Source organism: Excalfactoria chinensis, chromosome 1, assembly GCF_039878825.1.
Source record: "Excalfactoria chinensis isolate bCotChi1 chromosome 1, bCotChi1.hap2, whole genome shotgun sequence".
Taxonomy (NCBI): Eukaryota; Metazoa; Chordata; class Aves; order Galliformes; family Phasianidae; genus Excalfactoria; species Excalfactoria chinensis.
The window spans coordinates 2,336,158-2,352,405 of NC_092825.1; positions in this window are offsets into that span (position 1 = coordinate 2,336,158).

Genomic DNA, 16,248 nt, shown 5'->3' on the forward strand with positions numbered 1-16,248 from the left:
TGCCCTAGCTCTTGTCATTCAAGTTTGGTTTGTCTGCTGTGGAACAGACAACTGAAAGTCAGGTGATGTTCCACGTCAAGGTGTGAACCTCCTGGCCATTCACAGTGTGGGTTTTCTTGCTTTGCGTCCAACTTTGTCTCCATTTCAGAGTATAGCTGAGTCCATAGTGTTCTGCAGCTGTCCCTCATGTCCACCACCGTGCAACGTTCCTTCCCCTCTGAGAGTTGTGTTGTCCTGTGGAGGATAAGCATTATGCAGAAAATGCTTTGAAAACAGAGCTGGTCAACCACAGTTGATTCGGGACTTCTCAGTTCTCTGCACTGTTAGAGAAGCACCCAAGGACACAGTGGCTTATGGCAATTAATTCATATGCAAAAGAATGACAAAAGAAAAATTAAACACAAAAGGATTACACTTGGAAAGAATAAAGCCATTACCAAATAACCCCCCCCCCCAAAAAAAACAAATAAACTACAACAAATCAGAGAGGATATAAAGCTGCTTAGTCCAACCAATCTGTTACATGCGTGATTTCTGTTGTCGTTGTCATTGTTTATTCATTGGCCGTATTTTTTTTTGTTGTTTGTTAATCTTCTGTTCTAAAAGTGGAGAGTTTACCTCAAGAATTTCTTTCTGCTTGGAACCAGATCACCTCAAAGACACCTGCAGCAAAGAGAAGCATGCAGGGAAGCTCAGCAAAGTCAACCTGTTTATGGAAAATGGGGGGAACAGGACATTTAGGCTCTTTCAACATCCCCTTCTCTTGCGAGTGTGGTTTGAATCTGAGGGCAGTATTTCTGAGCAGGGGAGGATGCTGTTCACTTTCAGGTAGACTGGAACACAAGAGCCAGTCAGAGAAACCAAGGCATACGTCTGAGCTTGACATCCTTTCTTAAACATCTTAAAGAAAGTTGGTGTTACTTAAAATTTCTTCACTGCCCTTTCCCCATTCCCTGGAGAAAATCCACTTTCCAGCCCAGGGTTGGGTAAGGAAGCAGAGATTAGGTGCTAGCTTAAACGCTCCCAGCATTTTCCCCAAGGAATCTAGATGAGAGGCAACCGGATTATTTAATGCCACAAGACAGGCCCTTCCTATTGTCTGACCCCGTGTCTTGGATGTACACACGAGCCCAGAAGTCTCATTCTCTGTTTTTGCTAAGGCTTCCACCTTAAGTACAAAATCAATGTAAAGACATATCCTTTCACTACAGTGTTACTAACAGCCTCAAAGAGATGTCAAGACAGCATTAGAAAGGAGGTTGGGATCCCTTTTTTTTTTTTTAGGTTGTTGTTGTTGTTGGTTTGGTTTTCTTTTGAATTGATCCTAGTTAAAAATAAAATCTATACTATTTAAATTGGAATCCCATTGTTACTTGGTAAAGGCAAAGCTTCTGTACCTTTGTTATAATTAATTGTATACCTGTGTATGTAAATATAAGGCATTCCTATTTTGCAGTCCAGAACAAAAACGAAAACAAACAAAAAAATAAAAACAAAACAAGGAAAAAAAAAAAAAAAAAAAAAGGAAAAAAAAAAAAACCTATTTGTAATATAGAATAAAGTTTATTAAAAAAAAAAAAAAATAAAGAAAGAAAAAGTGTGCTGGGCTGTGATTGCTGCTTCCTGCGGCTGAATGGAGCCAGAGGGAGGAAATTCAAGCAAAAGGGAACTATGGAGACTGGAGAGATGGCAAGTGATTAAAGCAAGTCCATTTCACATCTGTTCCATAGGAGCCTTTCCCAAGTTCAGACCTTATCATCATCCACAACACGTGCTTCCTCAGTGCTCTAAAGTGTCATGACTTGGTGGCGTTTTGGCCTTGGTTTCATACTGTTGTCCATGCCCATCCACTGAAGTTGGATTCCCACCTGATCAGCCCCCAGCTACATTTACAGAGAGGACAAAAGCTCAAGGTGACAATAAACCAATTCTTCCCCCAAACAATTCCTCCTTCTGTCCCTTTCTCCTTCTCTCCCTCCCTGCCTTCCTTCCTTTGAACCTTTCTTCTTCATTTGAACCTCACTTCTTCCTTTGCTTCCTTATTTTCCTCCCTCTCTCTCTGTCCTTGTTCACACAAGAACTCACTCATCGGGTTCTTTGAAAAAATAAAGTGGTGCAGTACAGACAAGTTATTCCTTTCCATCTGCCTTTTGAGTGTCTTCAGGTGTGCATTTTGAAGACAGGTGACAAGTTGCTGCGGTAAATGATGCCAGTAAAGGAACCAAATTCTATGGCCTTGAAAGTCTTTGATGGGAACCAGCCTCACTCCTTCGTCATTACAGCAGAGTTGCAGTCATCACTCTGGGTTTCACACCTGCAAGATCTGTAGGGAATTTCAAGTTGTCAAGCAAACCCCCAGTCCAATTGTTTCTTTTCTCCAGCACGTCATGTTAGATTTGAGGCTGCTGCTGAGGCAAGCTGATTGCAGCATTCACAGTTGACCATAGAATCAGGATCACAGAAACATTAAGGCTGGAGTAAGCCACTAAGATCATCTAGTCCAACCATCAACCCATCACCACCATGCCCACTAAATAGGGAGAAATCATCCTTCCTCACTTATTCTCTGTTTGCCCTGGCCAGAGGCAGAGGATGCATCTCTCCCCAGGGACCAGTTGCCTCCATGGCATACTTGTTCAGAGCTGATGTTATGGGACTGATGACAAACTTGGCTAAGTGTGGGCTGGGTTTGCACTGCTTTGACATGGTTTAACGTATCCCCATCATCATACATCCCAATGGACATAAAATTTGACCTGAGATGCCTCCACTGACAGCAAAATGGAAATGAAAGATTCATAGTTGATTTTCTCTGACCCTGCTCTTGAAAAAACAAAGAGATGTATGCAGAGCCAGGTCCCTTTGAAGCTGCAAGGGAGATTTGATGGTGGAGAGTTCCTAAACTGCCACTGTATATAATTTATCACATGCACGGCAATGACATGTGGTAAAGGAGCTGCCCTTCTGCTCCCTCTTTGTCCCATGTCCCCCAGCATGCACAGTGCTGCTCTTAGCCACCAACCTCCCCTGGCTCACAAAGCTCTTCATTATCATCCTGGGCACGTGGAATCAACATTCTTGTCAGCCTCCTCTACCTCCATCTGCCTTCATAGAATCATAGTCATTTGAGTTGGAAGGGACCCTGAAAGTTCATCTGGTCCAATTTCTCTGCGTTGAACAGGGTACTTTCAGCTAGATCAGGTTGCTCAGAGCCCCCTCCAGCCTGACCTTGAGTGTCCACAGGGATGGGGCATCCACGTCTCTGGGCAGCATGTTCCAGGGAATTTCACATTGTTCCCCTCCTGATCACCTACCACTGTTCCTTGTTGCACTCAACAGAGTGCAGAACAAGGTTATTACTGCATGCCCAGAGTTGTGTGATTCCTGATGTTTTTCAAACAGCTAAGCCTGTGCCACTCACTGAGGAATGAGATATCCGGGAGGTACTGTGGGATTTGCAAGCCACTGAGCCAATGCTTGTGGAAAGCTAGAACCTTTCTGCTGAACTTGGGTCTGCATGTCTCAACAAAGAGAGCATACCAAGGGAGCAAGAAAGAAAGGTTCCAAAAGAGAAGGGAGGCAGAGGACAGCTTTTGCAATAGATTTCAGACTGATACCAATGAGCAGATGTTGTGGTACCAGTAGAAGAGTAACACAGGTATGTCAATGGACTGACCACATACAGCCATGAAAATAACACATCTCCGTCCTGGCAACTCTTGGACACTTCTAGAGAGAAGTTACGAAGGTGCTCCCAATCCCACCCCAAGGTCTTGAACTAAAATGTCTCACAAAAGCTTCCTCTAGATTAGCAGGCTGCCTGAGAGAAGCGTTAGGCTGAGTGTCTGCCAGGCATTGTATAAACACGAGTATCCCTGTTGAAATAACAGCTTCCATGCCGGCGAGACAGGACAGGAAAAGGAAGAGGTGGGGAGGAAAATGAGGAATGGAGAGGTGAAATGAATTGCCCGCAAGCATTCAGCAGCTCAGTCAGAGTCTCTTTAGTTTGCTTTTGCTGAGCAGTGGTCAAGTCAGACACCTATTCCTGCAATTGGACACATCACAGTACTACATCCTTCTAAGAATCCAACCCCCTGGGCAGGGCATGGTCAGGACCTACACTGTGAACCAGTAGCTAAACCTCATATGTGAACTACAGCTTCCTCTTGTCCTCTGTGCCAAGAGGAGGAAAAATCTCTACACCAGCTATTCCCACAAAAACACCATTCCAAGCAATAAATGGGGCCGCAATTACTTAGCACAGCCAAACGGATTCCAGGCTTGTGGTAACTGCCTGTTGTCAGCTATAAGCTCAGTCTGTTTGCTTGCAAGGGGATTACATGTGTGGGCTTGCTGAGTGAAGAATTTATCCTCAACAAGAGCTCCAAGAGCAGGAAGAAGGCATGGATGTGGTAGCAGGACCAGACACCAGCCACAGCTCTCAGTTTTTACTTCTGAAGTGTCTCTCTTCAGCTCCCATATGGATTAAACTGGATGTTCAAGGTCAGACAGTTACAGAATCATAGAATCGTATGAGTTGGAAAGGAGCTTTAAGGGTCATTTAGTCCAACTCCCCTGCAATGAACAGGGACACCTATAGCTCATTCAGGTTGCTCAGAGCTGCATACAGCCTGACCTTGAACATTGCCAGGGACTGGGCATCTACCACATCTCTGACCAAGCAGATATACACCGAGAAAACAGGACAACTTTGTCATCTTTCTCTTCACTAAAACCATTAGTATTTTGCTGTCCAAGCCAGATTCTTCCAGCCCCAAACTACAGAAAAGAGGCATTGAAAACTTTTCTGCTTTTATTTTTACAAGATCTAATGCCCATTTCCTGCATCACTATACATCTCCAAGCTCCTCTGCTGAGGAAATGGTGACCACTTACTTCAGCTGCATGATATCCCCTGTATAAATGACACCCCCCAAGTGCCCTTCAACAACCTGTCAGGGCAGAGGCCAGGGGGAAGCCAGGAGCCAGTCTGCAACTCTGATTCCCAAAGCAATCCCAGATGTCAGCTGGGAAAGATTCTTTCCAGCAACCTGGAGAGCATTCAATTTGCCTTTATTATTTCCTAGTTTCCTTACCCGCATTCTGACACTTCACAGGTTCAGCTGCCTGCATCAAATTAAGCTGTTCCCCCCACTATTCCCTCACTGGAGGATTTTCATGTCCAGCAGAGTACAACTCCAACATCAGCTCTCTTGTCCTCACTTGAAAGACTGCAAGACTTCCTTGCTTGTGTTCAGAATTAGGTTCATTATTTTCCTAAGTTCATGAGAGTGATGCAAACCATTACTATCAGCTGATGATACCAAGCTGTGTGGTGAGGCCGATACACCAGAGGGATGGAATGCCATCCAGAGAGACCTAGACAGGCTCTAGCAGTGGGCCCAGGTGAGGACACTGCAATCACCTGAACAGCTGTAGATGTTTTCCTCTGGTTGAGTTGTCCTATCTCCCCACACAAACACCAGTAAAAAAAACCAACACAAAACACCAAATAACAAAACAAAACCCACAACCACATCCTTCAGGATGCAGTTTATCTCATCAGAACCTGGCTGGCCAAAATAGATTGGTGAGTGACAAAGAGTTCTTGTTTCCTGTTGCTGGCCCGAGGGAGGATGGAGGGGAACTACTCCAGCTGCACTGTGACTTTCTAATGCCAGGTGGGATGAAGACCCCCAGTGACCTATTTTGGCTGTGATTGTTTTAGGAAAGGGAACGTCTCCTGCAAATGCATGAGAGCCCTGATCTCATCTGTGCTGTGCTGTGTGTTCCCACAACCCAGACAGCATTTGGGAGGAAAGCAGGAATCAGTTTGTTCTTTTGCCTTCAGCTAAGACATTCAGAGAAAGAAATAGAAATGAGAGTAACCCTTATTTTTATTATTATTATTATTATAAGCTGCTTTGTATTTCCTGCCTTCTCATAAATTCTAATGGGAAGTGTACTCGCTGACCTTACAACTCCTCAATCCAAACATTATGCCAAGACATCTCCACAGGCCAGCTTTCTTTCAGTACACCATATGGGATGCAGCCCCTGTTCCTACAACACAGTCAAGCAGATCACCAGTTAGTCACAATTCATGACACACAAACATTTTATGGGTAGGAACATGACAAGCAGATAACACCACTAGGCATTATGTTTTTCCTGGCTGCATCTGTGCTAGTAAATAAAAGAAGGCCAAGGTACAGCATCAAGCACTACACGGAAATTGTAATGCTCAGCTGTTAGCATACTCCCCCATACGATGTTGGATAATGCCAGCTAGCACTCTCCCAGGCAATGCTAATTTTGGGAAGAACGTGCATTGGAGACATAGCAGAGCATGCACTTCTGCCCTCTATGTTCATAGATATGGTTGCATCACTGTGTCAAGGATACAGCACTAGATCACAAAAAGAGCTTGAGAAAAGTGTCTGTTGGGTCAGGAGGTGTTTTTGATGAACTCTTGGGAAAGGAACTGATTAAAACATACGATTGTGAGTGACTCATATCAGCTTTGGGCTTGTATACTGGAAAAGGAGAATAAGCCCCAAGAAACTTCTGGAGTTTTTTGTGCTGTGAAGTTGGATTTGAATTTTAGAATATGGCCTTTGGAGAGTAGGAATGATGGCAGAGAGAAATATATCAACCAGAGAAAGTAATGTCTTCCTATAGAATTCCTTTAACTCCCAGACACTATTGACCGAGGCTGTGTTGATTCTACAGGTTCTTCCCTGTCCAGTTTGGTTAGCACTTTATTGGAAGACTACCAGTGTAGCAGACTACAGACCTTGAAGTACTGTTAAGACTTGGGAGTTGGACAAGTTGACCTTTGAAGGTCCTTCCAGCTCACACAATTCTATGGTTCTATGACCATACCTATTAGTCATGGTATAGGACAGTCCATCAGGCATGGATGTGAGTTGGATCTCATGTTCTGAGTTAGACCTCATGTCCCTTATTTAGATCTCACTTGCCAGCTGCAGTATAGGGCAGACCAGCATGGTATATACAGTCCTTGATGCCTCTAAGGAGAGCTCAATGGAAAACTTAGCATCATGGAATCGTATAATCATTAAGGTTTGAAAAGACTTGTAAGATCATCTAGTCCAACTGTCCATCTACTACCAATACTGCCCACTAAATCTTGTCTATAAGTAACACATCTCCAGGTTTCTTGGATGCCTCTGGGGACAGTGACTCCATCACCTTCCTGGGAAACCTGTTCCAGTGCCCAATCACCCCTTCAGAGAAGTTTTTCCTAATATCCAACCTAATTTCTGGCATTCGGTACACCAGGGTTGCCTTCATGATCATGCCATAGCTCTTGTCCTATGCTTAATTTCTGATGGATGAGTATGAAAGAAATAAGACTGCAAACAGTGATCCAATTATGTTAACGGTACCTAAGCTTTCTTTCTACTTTCACAGTTCCCAAGCCAAATCAGAATGCATTCACCAGGGAAAATGTTTCATAAAATTGCCCTGCTTTGGATTAGCAAAGGCAATCTGATTAAATCCCCAGCAAAGGCAAGAAACAACACCAAACTCAGACACAACTACCACATCAGAGATCTCAAGCGAATTAGATCCAGAAAAGGCAGCTGTGAGTTATGGGGCTGGAATTCCATCAAGGGCTTCTGGGGAGGTCATAAACCACCAAACAGCTCTGGCAACCTCCCCCCTCTTCCCGTCCACCATCCACATACAGAATTATAGCCTCATAATTCAGCTAGGGTCTGTTTGTCTGCAAGAGGACAAATGCAAGAAGCCATCTGTGGGGGTGTAAAGCTGTAAATCCATTATTTTTCCTGCCATTCTCTGCTGCACGGGATGACCATTCTAAAATGCAGTTAGGTCACCTTGCTTCAGTTACCTTTTGCCTCATCCTATTTTCTTCCTTTCATCTCTTCCCTCCTTCCTTTCTTGCTTAATAGAGATTTAAAAGCAGTCACTATCCTATGGACCAATCTACCAGTCAGCTGCTCAAATCCAATCCCCTTTCCTTCATCCTGAAGAGTAAGAGCAACATTTAATCTCCTCGCCTCTTTTTATTCACAAAGCATTGCTTAGCACAAACCATATTGCAAACATCTCACACACGTTAAACCTTTTGAATGAGAGGGCAATCCTGGTTCTTTTCAAGCTGGGCCAAACTAGGTCATTTTCCTTAATTGCATTCTTTGATGGTTTAGGTGATAAGGGGCACCCACTCTTATAATACGGAGTTATTTTCTGCCATTTACATGGAGACATTCAGCCTGCAAAACAGAAAATCAGTCTGGAATGTTTCAGCATTAAAAGTTAAACAAGCCTAAGTGATTGCAGTCTGTGGGCCATTTGGGGTAGCTTGAACTTCCCAAAGCTTGCCTTCAGTGGTTGATAAGCCATCAGCTTGGGAATTGCTTGCCCATTACAGATGTCAAGCATCAAAAAATAACCTCAACAAAAACTCAGAATGAGGAAACTTACTCTGACTGAAAGCACCAGTCTTCCAAAAAGGAAGACTAAAGTCAAACACAAGGCTGGGACTAGAACCTCTAGGGCCACAATTTGGGTGATGTACTTGGTCATACCACATCTTTTAATGGGCCAGCTGGTCAGTGTACATACATGAGAAAAAAACAATGCTGGAACACTTTACATTATAAAAGTATGTTCTCTTTCCACCAGAGTTTTTGAAGCTTACTGAATTTAGGAATATGATGTGGTAGTTGCTCTAATCAAGAAATACATCCTGGAAGTACAAGCTTTCCATGTATGAGAAGAGAGATGGCAATGTTGCTCACAGCTCAGAGTCTTCTCTTCCTTATTTATCATTTTCATTTTATATATGTTATTCTATAAATGATCACAAACTCCATTTAAGTCAGAAGGCAGTTGTACTAGTGTCAAACCATAGAGAAACCAGTAACATACATACCATGTTTAGTTAGATCAAGATGGCTTGTGTGAGTTTAGAGCTTAAAGACCAAAGGATTTGTATCCCTCTGAATTGGGCAGTGGCTCCAGAGTCTTTGGAAAGTTTACATGACACATGGTGACAATTTTGAGGGTATTTTATGCTCATCACTTTGATAGCACAGACTTATCAGACTGTGAGGGTTGTTTCACCAGATGAAAAATATTCCAATGCATAAATACATGAAGCCATATCTGGGCTTTCTGAACTTCAGAGAGTTCTCATGGGACACATGAGAGCACAGGTTATTGGTCTGGGCATGTGGGAATTAAACTTCTGGCCTCCGTGAGAAGAGAGATTTTCAACAGCAAGTAAAGAGAGCTTCTAAGTGCTTGTTTTTAAATCCTGCCCTACAGATTTTGTTCTCCTGGTTCAGCCAATCACGAAAGCAAGGTTTGTAATCCAAACTTCTTCCTTAATTAAATGGAATCCTTGAAGGTTTTCTTGCTGTTCTTGTCGGATTGTTTGGCTTGGTTTGGATTTTGTACTCTGTCTTGTGTCACTAACTCAAATGTCTTCATGGTTCTCACTCAAGGCTCCTTCAATTTTTCTCCAAGCAATCTTATGGAGGTCATTAAAGTAGTGGTCAACTGTTAAACGCTGCTAGAACACTCCAAAAATCACATGCTAAAATCTAGGGAGAAGAGGAGAGGGAAAAAAGGGACAAAGAGAGAGAGAGAAATAGATTAGGCCAGCAAATGAGAGCCATATAATAAAACGTGTGATGTTACAAGGCAAATCATCTGGAAAAAAAGAGGTATAAAACAATCTTCTAAAAACCAACCCACAATAAAACAGCAAATGTCTTGGTGAATCCCAGCAGCAAAACACTTTGCAGAGTGGATTGTTCCCTGTGATCAGCATTGTGTTTCACATATACGTGTAATTTCTTTCATTACTATGATTGGCCCACGTAATTTTTGATAATTCTACCCCTTCAGGAAGTTGATAGTAGGAAAAAAGTACAAAATATTGTTCTATGTTTCTAGCTTGGGGAAGTGCCTCAAAGGTTTGCCTTCATTTATTATTATTATTATTATTATTGTTGTTGCTGTTATTGTTATTTTGGCCTTTTTATTCTTCACCCCCTTTGGAAATCTTTCTTTTTTTTTCTTCTTTATAACTGAATTTCAATTTACAGAAAGATAACGCTATCAGGAGGCACTGAATATCCTTGGGAGATAGGATAGCTGGGAGATGTCAATGGAATATCTGAAATAGCCTGACAGTAGAGGTCCTATAAATCTTAGATTACTCTTTAAAAATAATAATAAAAGTTTGCCTTTCAGAGATAGAGTGAAAGGAGTGGGGAGGAAGTTGTTTATTGAACTGCTATATTCATTTGCAAGAGAAGATGATAAAAGAGAAGAAAGCATTGTAGACATCCAAACTGCTGGATCTGATGGAGAAAATACCTAGATAGTCACTGAGGTGTATTCTACTGCCTCCTTCAAGCCTGGTGGATATTTTCATCAGATGATTGGAAGTTTCTTGTTCAAATCTTCATTCCTAAGAGGGCTGAAATGATCAAAAGAGACCCCTGAAAGCAACAGGAACCCATGTGGAGTAGAGGACACAGAGCAATGCTTTGGAACAGCCATGCTCTGAGCACATAAAATTGCTCATTTGATCTTTTCTTAAACAAACAAACAAACAAACAAAACCCAAACAAACAAGAGTTTCAGGGTAATGCAGCATCCAACTCTTTTTGCATCTGCACCTGCAAATGGTTCAGATGTGAGGGGTGACCAAAGAACCAACACAGCTGGGCTGACTGAGTGTAGCATACCAAGTTTGATAAGGGAGGACAGCTTCAAAAACTTGTGTGGGATCTCAGGCTCCTCCTGACGCCTCTGAACCTTCTGATATACTGAAAAGCTCTTCACTTTAGTTTTACTTCAAAGAAATTCCCTTCCACTGACATGTTGGGCTTTGTATTGTGGGTTAATCAGAAATGTGCTGCATCTCTGTTATTACTGTTGACAATATCTGCATGGGAGGCTGAGCAAAAGACCACCATTTCCCTGAAAACCCTGGAAGTGTATGGAGTTTAAGACATACTAGTGGTCTTGAGCGTGGATAATTGATAGGGGATGGTGTCAGGAATGAAATCAAAAAGTATTGGATAACTGCCTGAGGACGGTCTGTCTGGGTAGGCTCAGTGCTATCTTGCAGTGCCATGTCTATCCCCAACTTGTTTATATGATGCAAATCTAGCCAAATGGGCATGCAGCTTTCGGCCAGAGTGCTTCTTGTAAATGCACTGATACCTTCAGAGGAAAGAGTGAGCAGACACCTTGTGATCAGAAGGATCTGACAGTACACAACTCTGCCTTCACCTTCAAATTGCTGACCTTCCTCTTTCACCTGTCAAGTTCAGCAGGCTCAGATCACCAGAAATGGTTCCTTATAAACATCCTGGCATGAGACACTGCAGACCTGTGACTGCTGTCTGAACTCAGAGCTGGAGAAGCTATTGAACACTTTAAGAGATAAGGCACACATGGTCCAAATTCCACTGGCTCCTTTATCTACTCGCATCTGGTTATCTTCAATGCAATCTGAATGCTGAAGCACAATTGCTAGCTAATTGCAGAGTGGCCTCAGCCATGTTGGGGTTAGGAACATGCTGTGAAGACACCCACTAATCTATTCCAGAAGCCCAAAGGAGCCAAGAATGTTCCTTGGTGCATTTTTATGATTAACTTAGGCCATGAAAAGTAAAAGATGCCATCACCTGGACAAAATGGTTTGAGAGTGGGAAGCAAATATTCCAGGAGGGAGCTCTTATGCCTCTAATGAAGTCACTGGTAAAACATTTTGTCCAAGGGCAAAGACTTTGACTCCACTAAATAATGGTCTGTATGAGGATGCAACTTAATATTAGTACTTGTCAGGAGACAGAACTTGAAGGCTGGACTCCAGCTCTGCAGGACACTACATATATTCAAGTCACCTCCCGGGTTCATGCTTTCAGCGTGTACAACCATCAAATTTTAGATAAAAGTGACAAAGAAAATACCATCTTGCCTACTTTCATCTCATGGACTAATTGTGATGCATCTAACATGGTCAGGTTATTATAGATTTGGATTCTAAAATCATATTTCCTGAATGATCACTGTTGCAACTGAATGAGCATCCCCACTTTGAAGACATATTTAGAATTCCCTTTCCCTCCCCTCCCCCCCCCCCTCCCTTCCCTTCCCTTCCCTTCCCTTCCCTTCCCTTCCCTTCCCTTCCCTTCCCTTCCCTTCCCTTCCCTTCCTTTCCCTTCCCTTGCACTTTTCCCTTCCCTTCCCTTCCACTTTTTCTTTCCCTTTCCACTTTCCTTTTCCATTTCCCTTTCCACTTTCCTTTTCCATTTCCCTTTCCACTTTCCCTCCTTTGGTGAATGCCCTTCAGAGTGGAAATACAATCATTGCAATGTTTGTACTATTGCTAAATAGTCTATGCTAAACCTTTTCAGGATGGATAAGCCATGACAGAAAAGAATACACAGCTTTGGCCACCTGGCCAGTGTGTTTCCATATTCATAACCAGCAAAGCAGAAAGACAAAAAAGTTTGTCCAGTTGGGAGGCAACAAAAACAATTATAATTTAAAAATGAAGAACAGTCATTGCTTTTCCAAGCCATTCAGAGCCTTCAAAAGCTTGTTCACAGAAGTGTTGGAAAGCGTGTGACTAACAAATGTTTGGTTAGGAATACAGCATAATTCACAGTAAGAATGACAAATGCTCAGTTTGTGGGATGAATTACACTTCCATAATAATCTGCTTACTCACAGGATTCAAGCCTGCGTAAGGCCAGCAGCAGTATTTAGGGTTTTTCTTGAGATTTCTGGGTTCTTTTAGGAGCAGCAGGTATTTCCCAGTGATGAGGTGGAAATCCCACTTCATCTTCCTCCTGGAAGAGTGGCGACAAGCCGTAACTAAAGATAACAGCATCAAAGGAAAGGAAACCACTGCCTTCTATTACAGAGAGAATGTGCAAATCTGGAGAGGAGCTGTCAGCAGGAAATGATTGAAGATGAGGAAGATGTGGAGTTACCCACAGGCCTGCTGAGCAGATTACTGAGGTCTGCGGGTTGGCTTAAGCCTGGTATTAACCCTTACAGTGCTGTCAGTGATCACTTTATCAAAGCCTATCTCTGAAACAGAATCCTGTCTTTTCTAAGAGACTTGATCTCAAAGATCCCACATTTCTTTCTAAAACCAGAAATCCAACAAATGTTGCTGGTGCAGTATTTCCTTTTCCAGCCATAACACGATCCCAACAAAGATTTCCTGCTGACCGGCATTTATCCATCTGTAATAATGTTTCCTAGGGATCACTCCAAAAATGCCTTAGGAAACACTGTAGATCATCAGAAGTATAAACCTGGAAGAACCAAAATGCCTCAGTTCTGCTCCTTTCCTTTCTGCTCAACAGTGCATGGAAACATCTTTCAAACTCTGTTCATTTCAAGCCCAAGTATCCTGGATGGATTACATTGCTCCAACACATCAACTCATCTTCTTTTATGTATGTGAAGAAGGAGCTGAGACAGGACCTTAGACTTCAGACATCTTGTCTATATTGACTTGATCTTGGAGTCCTGATGTGTCAGCCACTAATGTCATAAAGAAATAACACTGCACATGGCCTCTGAACTAATGAGGATGCCAAACTTACCTTGCAATGGGCACTCAAGGCTACAACAACTATAAAAGAGACACGCAGTGCTTGTCGTGGCCACTGCTGTGGGGCTTTGGGGGATGCAGTTCTCTCAATTTGTCCTAGGAAAAAAAACAACAACCCAAATAGATCAGAGGTGACCTGATGATGGAGGACAGATCTAATCCCCAGCCTTCCAAATTCAGGAAACTGCCTGGGGGTTTTGTCTTGAGGAAGGAAAGAGAAGTTTTGCATCTGTTTCAGTTGCCCAAGGGTGAGATTATGCAAGTCTCAGAAGAAGCAAATCAAGATCAAAAGGAATAAAATTAGAAAAAGAGAGAAGAACGGAGAAAAGGGAATAGCTTCTGCTACGGCATTGCTGCAGGGTTTACTCCTCCCTGTGCTGAACCTGTCAAAGCCCACAAGAGGCAGACAGATGTCACTTTTTCTCCTCCATCTTCTAAACTCATCCTTTCCTCCTTTCTTGGCCCTCTCTTTACTCCCAGTTGTTGGAAGGTGACCCCCATGGGTCTGAGGAAAGAGACATGCCTTTGGCTGGGCTGCTTTTAGCTGGGCAAGACACATTGCAGTGAGAAAAGGTGGATGACCTGCCTACTCCCTGCTTCCAAATGCATCCACACCGCATCAGTTTTGGATGTGAGGCTAGTAAGAGTGGAAGGGCGAAGTCTTTCTTATGGCTGCATTTCTCATTGACACCTCTCCACGTTTTTTTTCCTAATCTTCTGCTCTGCTCAGGGGAACCTGCATACACAGTGAGCATCCAAAGTGTCCTGAGATAACACACAGGCTACTCCTGGCTGTGATGATCTCCACAACATTGGAATTCAAGGTATTTCTCCTTGATTGAAGTAAACTTGATCTTTCCACACCCAGTAGCACTACTAAAGGCCACCTTCACCTTCCTAGAGCTCATCTTAAGCCAGCAAAGAAGGAATGTTATCCACACAGGTAACCAGTCTATCCTCCAGGTCTGTTCTGCCATTAGAAGCTCCCATTCCTGGAAGCATTCAAGGGTAGTTTGGATGGGACCCTGGGCAGCCTGATCTAGTGGCTGGCAACCCTGTCCGTGGCAGGGTGGTTGGAACTATATGATCACTGAGATCTCCTTCATCTTAAGCTGTTCCCGTGACTTTGTGATTCACCTCAGCACAAGAAGGACATGGAGGTACTGGAGCAGGTCCAGAGAAGGGCAACGAGGCTTGTTAAGGGCTTGGAAAATCAGCCCTATGAGGAGAGACTAAGGAAGCTGGGGCTGTTTAGTCTGAGGAAGAGGAGGCTGAGGGGAGACCTTATTGCCGTCTTCCAGTACCTGAAAGGTTCTTACAGTGAGAGTAGGGCAGGTCTCTTCTCACTACTGACTTGTGACAGGACGAGGGGAAATGGCCTCAAGTTGCGCTAGGGCAAGTTTAGGTTGGATATTAGAAAGAACTTCTTTACAGAAAGGGTGGTTAGGTACTGGAATGGGCTCCCCAAGGAGGTGGTTGAATCGCCATCCCTGGATGTGTTTAAGAGCCGCTTGGATGTGGTACTCAGGGATATGATTTAGCAGAGGTTTGTTGTTGTGGTATTGTTTTGTGGTTGTTTTTTTAAGAGATAGGCTACTGGTTAGGCTGCGGTTGGACTTGATGATCTTCAAGGTCTTTTCCAACCTGAGTAATTCTATGATTCTATGATTCTATAATTCTGGAGTTCACTGCAGCCCAAGGGAAGAAATCATCAAACCAGGAGCACTCTGTTTTTCTTAGAGAGCAACAGAAAAGTTTCCAAATGGCTTTGGGAAGTGGTTTTCCCATACTGCGAGCCTTCACCTGAAGAACACTGTTGTATGGTTGCGTGTTTTGCATTGCTTCCCACACTGTCTTCACATTTCCTCCTCTGCTTCAGACTTCCCCTCCTGTCTGCTTGCTTATTCTCCCATCTGAGCCCTTATCTCTGCAGCTATTTGGCCTCCTTACCCCATCACAAAGTGAAAGACATCGTGTCCTCCTCTTGTGATGCATCCTGAGAGCACTATGGTGATGCTGAAGCTCTCTGCTTTTGCTCCACCATATTGGAGAAGGATCACTGCTGACAAATCGCTTGCCAATGAACAAGATGTCAGATTGCTTGGAAGCTCCAGTCACCTTATCCTTAACACTAGAAGCAATGATGTTCAGTTCATCAGCAAGGCTGATCCTTTATCAGCATAGCAACAAGGACATTTTCATTAGAGCCACGCAGGGCTGGTCAGAATGACATGAGGTACACAAGGATCAGATGCTTGTGACACTTGTGACTCCCTGTGACTCACTACTGGAGGCCAAACAGGGTGTTAAAAATGGTTTAGTTTTAGAGCATTATTTCTCCCCTCTTCTTCTACCACCAGTTGCTTTTCACTGAGAAGCAATAACAAAAGAGGGCAAATATAATTCATAACATTCAGCCCTATGGAAACAGGTGGGAGAAAAACAACACCTCTTGAAAACAGAATAAATTTATGCTATCTGGGATGCCACAGGGCATGGATGACCAACCTTTTGGTTTGCCTGGGCTGTACTGAGTGAAAAGAAATTCAAGGGCAACATCTACAAGGGTTGATCCAAAAGTAATGCCTCCTATTTAT